Below are 14,092 nucleotides of genomic sequence, written 5' to 3' on the forward strand. Positions count from 1 at the left end.
GGTTGACAAACACTCAGTAGTAATACAGAAGTTTTGGAACCGTTGAAAGACCGAATATTTAACATCTCTAAGAGAATTCAACAAGATTTCAGGCCACAACAAGGAGGTAATTAAGGTGGGAGATGTTGTGATTGTGCACGACGAGAAGCCGAGAATGCAGTGGAGGCTAGCTGTTGTAGAAGGTCTCATCAAAGGAGGAGATAACTTGACCCGTGCAGCTCACATTAGAATGGGAAACTACAAGACAACTCGCCCAATTGTCAAGTTATATCCACTGGAGGTCTCTGACCCACATCAAACAAGCTCTCAGGGATCCTCTAATAATAATTCACAAGAATCACACTCAGTAGATAAGTCCAGTGATAGATCTGCATCCTCCAGCAGTCAACGTGTCCAAAGAAAGGCTGCCTCTAAGGCATTAAGGAAGATCTCCGAATGGAGTACACTGTTAAGCCGCCCCCTGGAGGATGTAGGAAATGATTGAACACTTATGTATTGTGGTATTTTAATAGGAACATTAATTAGAATTTGTATGATCACGTGCGTGTTATAGTGTGCTGTGCGTGTAGCGTGTCATTTGTATCCTGTCAATCACGCTAGATCAAGTCGTTCTTCCCTGGTGTGCGAACCTTATCCCCGGCGTCAAGACAAGATTCACACTCTAGTTTAGTAGCTACGTGGTTACTTCATTCCATATAGATGATTTGGCTACCACACTACCTTCCACATCCACTGTAACACCTTTGGGGGAACAATTCACATCTTATCTGACCTATCATCACATGCTGTTCTACCGCTGGAGGACAAAGTTCAAATAAATTGCATAGTGTGTGATCATGTGCCTACCAACTTTATGCCTTTTGTGGAAAAGGTGTGCCAAGTGGTTAACATACCACTGTTTGTATGGCTTACCTTGTGTAAATAGGCACTTGTATGGGTTGTTTACACCCTTGCAAATCTATGACATGTCCATTTATAAGCTACAAGATTCGATTGTGGGTTTGATTTATTAGGTAACTGGAAGTGCTTGAGATTTAGGTGAGCATGTGTGTGAGCTGGAGATTTGCCTAAAATGTGTGAGTCACACGCCTAATGCGTGTGGGCGTGTGACTTGGTAGGTTTGTTCACCCTGACATTATTAATGTTAGAATTCTTAATGTAGGTATACCAGACCCATTTTTCCTGATGCCCACACAAAAGAAAAAAAGCAGTCTGGCTATGCGAGATTGTACACCCTGTTCTGGTCTAAATGTGGGGCGTAAGCTTTGATCATATCCGCAAGAGGCTGGGTTTATATCCGTCCCGGACCACTAAGCTGTCATTTTATTGGCAAACCTTACACGATGTATAACAAATACCTATTTCCTTGCCTATTCTTTGAGCTAGCGCTAAGCGTAAAAACGTGGTTTTAGCCACTGCATATAGAAGTAGGGATGTCAAACGGATTTTTAGAAGTGTAGCAAATGCATGAATACATGCTTTAGCCACAGAATCTTGTAGAGCTCAAAAAAATGTTGCAGATTGATTGATAGGTTTGCCACCTTTGCTTTTGTAATAGCCAGTAATTGTAAAATAACAAATAGGCAGTTCTCCAGACTTCTCTATTGAGCACCATTGGTAGCCATGGCACAAAACAAAAACAAGTGACGTATGGGTGATTATGTCACTTTGTATTATCAATTACATAACATTGCCAAGACTCTAATAGAAAAGTTAAAGTATCTTGGACTGAAACCACCCTATCGATAAACTGTTACACTGTTCCAGGGGCGTAGCCAAGGATGGGCATGGGCAGGCATTTGCCCAACCATCACAAGTAGCTTAAATGTAAGCTAGATTCACACAAGGATTGATGGCAGTGCACAAAAACCTGCTTTAATAGTGTACACCTTATTTTTGAACCATGACTATGAATGAGGATCGAAGTATACAGCCATATCATGTGACTTATTTGACGGAAAATCCCTTGGAAAGTGCCTAAAAACACCTAATGTAGGTATATGCGACACGTGTGGTTTAAATTCCAATTTAAAAATGGAGTCGAAGTGTAGTACGTAGTTGATAGTACTGTGTTCATTTAAGCTACAATGCTAGAGAAAATAAGCATCAGTTGGATTCAGGGGGAGTAAGAAATTTCGATTCAGTGGACTTGTATAACATCTTTTTGATAAAGAAGTGCTGTATAGAATCTACTGCCAGTGAAGTCGAGTGGAAAACGGGCAAATGCTCTTCTAGAATATGCCAAGGAAGTTGATGGAACTGGGGATAGAGGAAAGGTCAAGTCATTATAAAGTGTCACATGAGTATCATCATAGCAAAAGGGATAGAACAGATTAAAGATAAGTGTTGAGCATTATTCTAACATAAAAGATGCAGTTACATGGAAAAGATCGAAATACTTTAGTAGAACAGTCACTGGAGAGGTATGTAATTTTCTGGCAATTACCAGTATCTGTATCAGTAACATTTACTGCTAGTTATCAGTATTGGATTGGTAGGTATTTTTCTGGATCAGTAGAACACTACTGGTGAGTTTGTTATTTGCTTGTTGTGGCACCAAAGGAACTAGTCATTATCTATGTCTACATATTGTACTTAAAACAGTTTGACTATGGCAGTGCCAGTGTTTAAAACTGAAGGAAGCATGTTCTGGCTGACTAGAGGAGGATAGCAGTTAGAGCTAATGCTGAAGTGTGGAGTGATTGGACAAAACCAAAATCAGTGTGGCCAGGAGTGCAGCAGAGGCTGTGTTTATTAACATAAGTAGTTGCTGTATCACACATCACAATAAGTGATTCTACTACAAATGTTCAAAACTTTTCTAGTTGATTGTGGATGAATATGTTGGAGTGCAGTTGAGGGGAAGGCTCGATGAATATTACCAGCAGTGATGACATAGATAGTAATATAAAGTAGCTACATAGTTATGATTAGCTGTAATAATAATACTACACTGTATGCTGGCTAGCCCATGTTTGGGTCATTAGCCTTTCATGCAATATTGAGCATTTTGCATGTGTCTGTCCCCCCCTCCTTCACCTTCCAACTGGCTACGTCACTGATTTGGGCAATTAGAAACAGTAGAAATAATAGAAACGGAAAGTGGAAATGTCATGTAAACGTATCCCAGAGTAAAACCCTTGTTTAGCAGCCACCTCCTAAAGACCACCTTTTTATAAAGACCACTCAGGCTACCCTAGCCTACCACCCCCAGTACTGGCTGTCAAGTGCTGGACAGCGGGATGGTACCAGCTACTGAAACAATTCACTCGAGGGTGCCAGACTCAAGGCAACCCTCGGAATACGCCAGATTGACCATAGATAGTACCAGATGACTAGTCAATGACCAATGACCCCATAAACACATTACAGCAAATTTTAGCAAAGAAAAATACTGCCGACATAGAACCCAGAATAAACAGCGACTGTGATTCACGTTCCACTTCTCAGCCAACATAGATGCAAGTTTCCAAAAAAAAAAAACAGTAGTTGCAGTAGGTCCCATGCCTCCAGTGACTGCAGAAAACTTCATTATTTCAACCTACAGGCATGTGAGAAGTTGTCTGAGTAGTTTCAATTTAATACCCACCACACAAACACTTCTTTACGAGTCTACGCCTTAGCTTAGACTGCAAAAAGCTATCTTCACATATCCTAATGTATCAATTTTTCACAACCAACATATCACTCTGTGTATAAAGTATAGCCAATTAACTAAACAACTATAATAGAAAACCAGCCTTGGGTACACACTACAGTGTACCTGCTAGAAGTAATGTGATTGCCCTTCAGTGGATGGATTCAGCAAAGAAGCATGCACAATGGTGGGCATTTAATGGAAATTCATACTGGGTATTACCTTGAACAGTGTGCGTGATGCTTTTAACAGGTCTAAGAAGTTCAGGGCTTTGCTAATAAATATCCACCCTAACTGCAGTGAACATCACACAGAATTCGTGTAACAGACCCTTTATTCCGCCACACACACACACGCACGCACGCACGCACGCACGCACACACACACACACAACACACACACAAACACACACACGTTGATGAAAAACGTCTTATTAATTATTAAGACAATATAGTATACAAACATGTACAGGGGCCTAGACTCAGTGTTACCATACACTGATAGCCAAAGAGTGATCAGTGCAGGAGCCCTGGCAAGACTTACATTAATAAACTTACAGTACAAAATTAACTACACAGTAACAAAGTTCAGGTTAAGAGGTCCAATAGATCCCACTCCGGGGAAGCTCTAGAATTGAAAATTGTGTAAGAGCAAAAGATGGCACCACGAGCAGCCTGCTCAAACAGTGACCGGACAATTTTCTTTGACACACAACAAGCAGTAGCCACTTCACTACACACACACTACACACAGTGGTCTGAAACTAGAAATCCGTTTAATAATAAATCAATCCCAGTTAATTAGTATCACATGTGAGAAAGAAGTCAGCTAAGAATTGGGTAGTGCTGAAAAACTGAGTCAATCCTCACAGAACGATAGTAACCCGAAACACACAACCATCAATGGTAGACTACACATTAATATTGTTCATTTCCATTCTTAACATTAACAGTCATTTACGAGGTTTTCCAAGTTTGACTACACATGGTATACATCCAAGATCTGCGAGATGGTAGTCAAGGTGATTACTCTGGCAGGTATCGTGTGAACAAAATTAGATTCAATCATATAATACTTGTAGTCTCGCCCAGATACTCTCTCTTTGCTAATCTTCCTAGATACCATTTAAACTTTTCACAGGCATTTTCATTACAGAACCACAGTGGTGGAACGGATTACCTAATGATGAGAATTCAGTGTTGCTATTCAGTATAACAACAATCTTTCTTTCTGTTTTCATGTAATATTTGTTCCTTAAAGTTGTGTAGCAGCACCATCTCATATTACTACACAGCACCTAAGCCTAGCAACTGCTAGACAACCCTACTGTAAGTTGTTGCAATATTGTTTTGTTTTGTATTTGTGTCCACAGGCATGTATTTGTTGCATCCATGTGTTAAGTTTTGTGGTTTGCTCAGCTATGTGTATTTGTCCATATTGTATGCCGCTCAGGCAAGGAAGAACAATAGTTGTTGATTGCCAGAGGGTATATTATAAATGGAGCTTTCAATCTTGTGTCATAAGTATAGTATTAGGATAATAACCAACATTGTGTACCATACATAGTAGCACAAGCCCATCATACAACAGCTACCAGTGCTAGTAGTTTATAGATAAAAAAGAAGTGCTATTGAACATTTGCAGTGTCAGCTACTCAGCAATGTAGATGACTACATGGCCATACAGGTGTACTTGGATAATCTCATTAACCCATGACCAGTACACTTACATATACTTCTGGACCTGACTTGCATTTTAACACCAGCCATACATTTGTAAATGGACCACTGACAACATAATATAGTTTCAAATTCATTGTAAATTGGTAATCTATGTTTTACTTACTTGTTTCTCCACTGGGAATAATGGATGCCATTTCAGTAGCAATGAAACCACATAAACTACTTGAAGTTCACACAAGTTGCCAGCTCCAGGTATATTCTAAACAACAGTATACACACAACTAGTAATCAGGTATAATTTAGATAGCTACACAGCAGTATACATCAGTTATCAGTACCCCACTTCGCCGAATTCTCAATTAACCGAACCACAGAAATGACTGCTCTATTAGAGTAGTGACTGTTCTATTAGGGTAGTTGATAATACCAAAATTTAAAAAAAAATGTTTTTAATGCTATTTTGAGGTTATTTATACAAAGTTTCAAAGATGTGGGCTTTTCAGACTTATGGACCACCCCTGGACCTAAGGGGTTTGGATAACTGAGGTTCCATTGTACCAGAAAAAAGCTATCTGTGTTAGAAGATACTTAATCTAGCAGCCAGGAATATTAAAAAGGGTTTAGGGCCACACCCACATACAGTACAAGAGGAAACCTTATCAGTGAAGTCTACCCAGACCAAATGGATTTATAAATCATCAAACTATCTAATTGGAAGATTCTCCTGTATTAAGCTCTGCACACAGGGGCAAGTTCTAAATAGAAATGACCTGTAAGTTGTGGCTAGTTATAAAAACCGGAATCGAAACGGGAAACGAAACGAAATCAGCCTACACTCTAGTAGAGGACAATCACTATATTATGCACAGTTACACTATAATATATGCACGCAGTACCTGTTTATGCATCAAGCAAGACTCCAGGTGGCAGATTTCTCTGCAAGGTGCTTATCGATTAGAGATATTAAACGCCTGCTCCTATCCGAGGGTCTGGGGACTATACAATAGAAAAGTTCTGTTCTTGGGTAGGTGAGCCGTTGATTGTCCCTTAACCACTTTCATAAGAAGCGTGCCATAATAGCCACAGATGGATCCCTATGGCTTCAGACTCGTCAACCCACTGCTTTTTTTACCGTAAACGGTTTGTAATGATCAAGTAGTTATTCCTAGTCACTCCTCTTATAAAAGTGGTCAAGTGACAATCAACGCTCACCTACCCAAGCACAGAACTTTTCTATTATACAGTCCCCAGACCCTCGGATAGGAGCAGGCGTTTAATATCTCTATCTAATCGATAAGCGCCGTGCAGAGAAATCTGCCACCTGGAGTCTTGCTTGATGCATAAACAGGTACTGCGTGCATATATTATAGTGTAACTGTGCATAATATTGTGATTGTCCTCCACTATACTGCAGGCTGATTTCGTTTCGTTTCCCATTTCGATTCCGGTTTTTATAACTATCCGTAAATTGTGTATAGCACCTGGTATCACATGATACTCATATACTAGGGCTGAGCGATATTATCGTTTTAACAGTATATTGCAATATTTTGAAAGTATTAATATTGCGATATTTTGTTATTAAGAATCCTTGTAAGTCATAACCTAGTTACTCCTGCAGAGAGGTGTGAACACCATAACATAACCTCAAAGCATGTGTTACAATAACTGCAGAGGAGGTAGGAAGCACACACATGAGCCCTATGGTTTTGTACTGAACAGCTCAACTGACCTCCGTTGACACAAAATTCCACAGAAAGTTAGAATGTTGTAAATGAATATCAACTGTGTAATAAGCCCCATTAAGCCCCACCAATTAAAGCAGTTTTCTTTTTGTGAAAGAATTAGAAATCACGTAAGATCTTGCGGTTGGCCATATGGTGCGGGAATGTTGTCATCTGTGAGTGAACAGGGCGAACAAGGCCCTAGAGAGAGTGCCTCGAAGAATCCAAACCATGATAGCACTGTGCAGAAACGTCCCAGAAGCTCACCTACGCTACTTACTCCATGAAGGCACCCAAAAACGACTCCCATTCAGAAAACTGGTGGTTAGTGATGATAGAACTGTAGCATCATTGGTGCCAATAACTTTCACCTATGAAACAGAAGGTGGATGCAATGATGGGCCTACAAAGTCTAAGGAGCAGTGGTCAGTAGACAAACTGAAGGCTCTGACTGAATTTGTTTTATTCCACACGTCTGGTGAGAGTTGACCCACTCACAAGCAGGATGCTTTTTGGAAAGGTGCCAGTGAATTTGTGAAAAGTAGAGGAGGTGCTGTCAATGTTGTGAGAAGTGGTAGGTGTTTAGATTGTTAATCATTTAATATAATTTAGCCATCATAGCTGGTGCTTGCCACAGCAAAGTTACCACCTGACTAGTGAAGATGTATGTTGAAGCAAGTTGTGCATACAATTATGCTTTCTTTGAAACAGATACAAATCACCAAAGGATGCAGAATCATTCTATAATGTTAGAGCACCAAATTTACACCAGGTGTGATCCTCTGGATCCATGTAATTCAAGCAATGTTAGCTTTGGTGTGCAAACTGATGATATAGAGGTCCCTGCTCTTTTGCACGTGTTTAGTAAGTTACCAGTAGACACACAATTGCAAGTGTTATCCATACTGTTCTCGTTGTATCTATCAGCTACTTCATCTGTGTCAGTTCCAGACAACTTTTTGTGTTGTGCAGCTGCAGCCATGATCCACTTGCATCATGGTGGATGTACTAACGTATTGTATAATCTTGCTAAAGGAGTAGGAACTCTGAGACAAAACAGTAGTGATACTCAATTTCCAATTAAGTGCATACCAATGAGCTTAATTGAGTATGTTACTCAGTTTTTTGCTGCTGATAACTTACACCAGGTAAACATATCAAGTATACTATGTTACAGAATAATTATTTTCATGCAGATCAGTTGTCCAGCAGATTGTCTGTCATGGCAACAGACCATGTACTACCACTTTGACCAGAAATGACCCCGACTGCATCGTGGACCCATGTGGGTGTGAATTCGTCTCCTGATACTCAAAAGTGTGGTACGTAATTAGAATACGATGAATGTATAACTAAACGTAGCTCATTGGATGTCCCATAAAATAATATAAATGAGATTGCACATACCTTGCCACTTACTAGGTGGTCATGATAAAGAGGTAGCTATTGTACGAGTGTTGTATCCTTGACTAGTGTTCGTAGTTACATCCCTTTGTTTTGATTTGTGTAAGCATACACATAATGCCTACTGAATTGCTTATTACACATGTTCTTCAACCCAAATAGGCACTTGTCAATGTCCTTGCTGTGTCAGACAGAACATTAAGATATGATTTTGCTGCCTGCAAAACTACATTGTATTCCCAGATACAGGTATATGTTGTATCCTTCAAAGATGATACTTAGTGGTGGAGGCTATTGAAGGTAAACGTTCTTGACAAAGCAGCCAAAGTACATTCAAACCGAGATTCATAGAAGTGGCTTAAGGCAGACGGTTGTGATGTACTTAACGGGTTGAAAGAGTCAATAAGGATGGAATGGAGTGGAGATGTTGACTTGGCAGATGGCTCTCTCCAGATGCAGCATGAAAAGTACAGACAACATTTGAAACATGCGGGAAGGTTGGGCTTAACCATGCAAGTGCTAAAGAAGAGTTAGAAGAAGTTCTAACATACTTAAATAAAGATTTGGAGTTTCTTCACTCAGGTATTGTGCATGTATAACATAAGTACCGTACATATTTATATTTCATACCAAATGTTTAGAGCTCAGTGATGCAAATGATTTGTACTCTGAGAAACTGACACATGCAAAGCAGAGTGAAAAGATGGCATGGAAGATAAAGGAGCTCGAGGAACTCAATGACATAAGGAGAAAACTGTGTGGTGATATTACTCTCCTGATTGTAAAAATTGAGAATGATGACTCTATTTGGACAGTTGAGAATGTCCCAGATCAGTTTCGGGTTATCCGACAAACTCTTATCACTTTCATTAAGGGATTGACAAGATACCAGCGAACTGCTGCGACACAAATCCTGGTCTTTATGATCAGTGATGAAACAAGGAGGATGAAGCCGTATGCACTGCCTGTGCAGTGCATACCATAAAAAGGTTTGGCAGATGCCAAAGTACGTGATCTTGCAAATGATGTAATCCATGAGATGTACAGGCAACAAATGAAAGTTGCAAGTGAAACTTATTAGTGTTAGTATTGTATGCATGCTACATTTTGTACTTGAAGTTTTATATAGTATGTTTGCTTTAATTTAGGTTTCGTAACTGATGGGGAATGGAATTCTCTCCATAGCAGAGGCAACACAAGGCCTTTGTTGGTATTACAGATCCATGCTGATGTTAGGGCAAATTAAGTATTCCAAAATAGTTCTGAAAAAAATTGGCTGGGATGCTTACCTCATTGTGGAGTATAACCTGTGAGTGCAGAAGGCGCCAAGTTGGATGACATTATTGAACGACTGAGGTACTGTAACAAACAGTGCCTTCTAATTATGCAGAGAAAATCCACACTGATATATTCTTTGGAGTAGCTGAGAGCTGACTTCTGGATTGCACAGACCAGCAGTAATGTTCCCAGTTCTATCCACTGAATCGATGATAAAAGAAAGGATTAAACACACCTGGACAGACGGTGTTGTGTTTCGGTAAATATGAAACTAAGGCTGAAAAGCTTCGATCTATTTTGGCCCAACTGGGGTTTCAACACCAAATTAATAACTGGCATACCTTTCAAGGACCACCTCTATGCACCAGAAGTACATCCTATAACTGGAGTTGGGTTTTATGAACATTAAGATGATGGACAAGTATTCAAGGTATTGTTGTACATTTCAGTCCAGATTGATAACCAATTAATTTTCTTTCAGTAAATTGGTCAAAGTCTTAGGCAGGGTGGTCTATGTGACATACAGTTAGAGAGGTTTGAGGAGGCTCTGCATGATATATCATCCAGTTTAAACTATTCAGTCCTTTCTGGAATTAGATTGGCCATTATCTGAAATGCTGAGGTGACCTTCCCTGTCATTACCTTCACTAGGGATGTCGGCAGACTCTAGCCAAGTCCATTTCCATACTACAAAGACCTTGCTGTCTTCGATAAGATTATAATCAGTAGTATCCATAGACTTGCTGAATTTCTCTACCTATTAAATGAATAACAGTGTAGCTAACGGATATTTAACAGAGTCACTTTACATTGAAACATTCTATATGAAGGGTGGAAGGGTATAAACACACCTCGATAATAAAAGCATTTTCCTAGCCGTGCTTTAGCTTGGAAAATGCAGGTAGGGGACAGTCCATATCATCACAATCTTTTGCAAATGCATCCGAGATTTGTAGGTTTCCAGCTTCGTCTTGATACTGAATTTTGACCTCCACCAGATTGGCACTGTATACAGGGAAACTAAGGGTTACATAGCTTATTGTATTTCCTTTGGATAGAACAGTAATAATCGTAATATCATCGTCTTCCACATTGTCTGTTGCCTCCTGCGTCACTGGACCCGCCATTATATGCAAAATGCAATTACAACAAAAAAAATTTTGATGTGCTTATTACGCTTCCAACCTTCTCTGCAATAACTGTTACTGTAAACAAGGATGATAGTGGCTAGTTTGATGTTACCTTTAAAGGCTTCCTGTAGGAATACTGAACTACGTATGTAGCACCAGCTATGATTGACGTATTTGAAAGTATCGTGACCTGTTCAGTATCGTGACTTTAGTACTGATCGATAGCGCTGGGCAGTATTGAAAAATAGCAAAATGGTATATATACCTTCCATAAAAAGTATTGAAGTATTAATAAATATCAAGGTATTAATGTTAAAGCCATTAGTATTAAAGTAACTGCCATTTTCCTCAACAAGAGCACCATATACATCATGGTAGCTCAGCAAACCTCACCACAAACCTCAGATACAAATTACCACAAACTTGTTTACATAGTTTGGTTAGCTGACTACATCACCACCTACCTACAAACATTGTCACATGTCTGCTTACCTTCTAAATATGTGATAAAACAAGCCCACATGGAGGCCATAGTGCCCAGATGGTATGGCAATATTAAATAAAAGCAGGCAGCATCAAAACCAGTATGGCTTAAATATCACAGATTACTAACAACACTGGTATATCACCCAGCTCTATCAATTGAGATACTAAAATGGCAGTATAGCTCAGCCCTATTATATAGCAGCGCAGAAATTTCTAAATGTGAATGATCACCGAGTGGTGTACTGTTGACTTCAGCCAGTGTTTGTTCTAAGTAGCACATACACAATTGCCTCTATCTAAAAGAGAAGTAATTGTATCTACTACAACCAGTAGAATATCTTCTGTAGATTTTGATTTTATTAAATTAATAGACTCCGATATATGTTCAACATAGCCAATCTTCCATACAGCAGGATGAGAACAACTACATACAAACACAAGATCTGCCATGGTGATAAGCTCCTTGGTGAGTAAATTAGATGATGCAACATACAGGAGCCTGGTAGGGTTGAGTTGGACGTAGTGTTTCTTTTCAGAGAAGGTGAGCAAAACATTTCATAGCCTGCAATACTCATGGTTGGATTGACGTACACTGTGATAAATTAACTGAATTCCCACTGGAGAAGAGCATAAAACATTAAGGGTGGAAGGTCCATGATTAATTCCAGATTTCTGGAAGCTGTCCTCATCAACTGTTTGTGGTAATAGAGCGGTTGCACAAATAATTACATTAGAGGCACTTAGAAAAACGTGTGGCAAGAATCCATTGCCACAATGCATGAAAATTGCGTATTCAATTTGACTTCCACAACTCAACTATGGATAGCTTAGATACTACAGTGTTACATTCACCTATAAGGTATTAATATACTAGAAGGATGACGTGTGGCATTTATACAGCCAGCTGCTGGGAAAATTGTGTGTTTTATTTTCCTGTTATTGTAATCGTCTTATCAGGTACTAACATGCTAGAGTAGTGAGAGAATAGCTGGTCTGCTTCGTGGCTACATCAACGGCTACATTTTGAAAATAGTGTGTACTCACCCACGCTTTTTCGAAACGGGTGTTGAAATTGCGAGGCTAAACTGTTTTCTTTATAATTATGTCAGAAAAACTCTTTTAACACATTGGTAAGTGTGAATAGGCATCTGGCTTCGTGAGCATGCTAGCAAAAAGTGGAATTTAATCGTAATTTCAGATTCTAGACCAGCTACCCTCTCTTAGTTGAATGCTGCACCTGTGACATCACATGCAACCGTTCTATTGGACAAACCCATGAAAACTCAGGTTGGGATTGATACTGACTGCTTGTAGCTGGTGTGAATAACTCTTGCAGAAAAAAGATGTACTGCACTTGTAGACTATTACTGATCGTAAATCGTCGATATATTGTGATTACAATCATCGTTATTGCGTTCACCAGCGCTACACTACGCTGTGGCTATGATCGTGCATGGCAGCCACACCCTTTCTGTGGTTTAGTATGACGGATATAGTACAAGCCAAAAGTACAAGCCAAACATGGTCATGATACACATTTACTCGCTCTCTGTTGTAAACCATAAATCACTGCTTATCCACACGTTAAACTATTGCGTACTGTCATTGGATGGTTGGAATTTAATAAACAACCGATGGTGATGACGCGCGGGAAAAAAATTAAGCATATTGATTCAATTAGCAGTGTTCAAATAGCAGATCACACTTCACTTACTTTTTTCAGCAGCTCAGTATTTTTTTTTCACCGGTTAAAATCACTAAGTTCCGTCCACAGGCCTAGGGTTTGTATGTCGTCCGGCATTTCATTAATATAAACGAATGTCTCACGTGAAAATCAACCAATGAAAGGCGAACACATTGGAAGGAGTGGCAGCAGACACTTTTCAAATTTTTACGAGGTATTTGATTGGTCATTTTTCACGTGATTTCGCTAACAATAAATCGCACAATTATTATTCTTATTAATGCTTTACATATACTAACCCCAGTTAGTACATCAGCACTGAAGGTTTGACAGCAACATGTGCTGCAGCCTTTTCAACCCCAGGATTTGATTAATGCTTATAGGTAATATCAAGAGTACATAATATATATATATTATGAACTCTTGGTAATATCAACACTCCATTAATCTATTTAGAATTCTTTACTACACTGCCAGAGATGCCAACCTCTGAACAATTTTAGGAGTGAGACCTCAAATACTACCAGCAATGTGGACCAGACTCCAGTGCAGCTCCAGGATTTTTTGGTAGTGAAGACCAAAAAAAAAAAAAAAAAAAGGTCACTGCATGCTCAAAGTACAAAAATAAGCACAGGGCTAATGATGGAGCAGATAAGGCGTGACAAATGTGTGAGAATTAAGCTGATAGAGTGAGAAACAGAGGGTTAGGCGTGAGAGCGTGAGATTACTAGCCAAAGAGTGAGACTCACGCATTAGGTTGGCATGTCTGCACTGCTTTCACCAAGGTAGAGAGCTCTGACAACTTACTTTTTTGAACGTATGTGTATTACTTGTTTCTGTATAATGTAGACTATGTAGTCGTGTGTTACGCATGTTGTATGTACCTTGAGGAAGCACCCTTGTACAGGCTGAACCTTTTGGTGCAACCCTGTATTTTTACATAATAAATAACCGCTTTGCAATTCACTGTAATTATACACCTTGAATATATGGCTCTCGTGGCCAGTGGTCTAAGAGTAAAGACTGCACTACACATGTTAATTGCCCATCAAGACTGTCAAGAGGGA

The sequence above is a fragment of the Dysidea avara genome, chromosome 1, assembly GCF_963678975.1.
Source record: "Dysidea avara chromosome 1, odDysAvar1.4, whole genome shotgun sequence".
In the NCBI taxonomy this organism is placed as follows: domain Eukaryota; kingdom Metazoa; phylum Porifera; class Demospongiae; order Dictyoceratida; family Dysideidae; genus Dysidea; species Dysidea avara.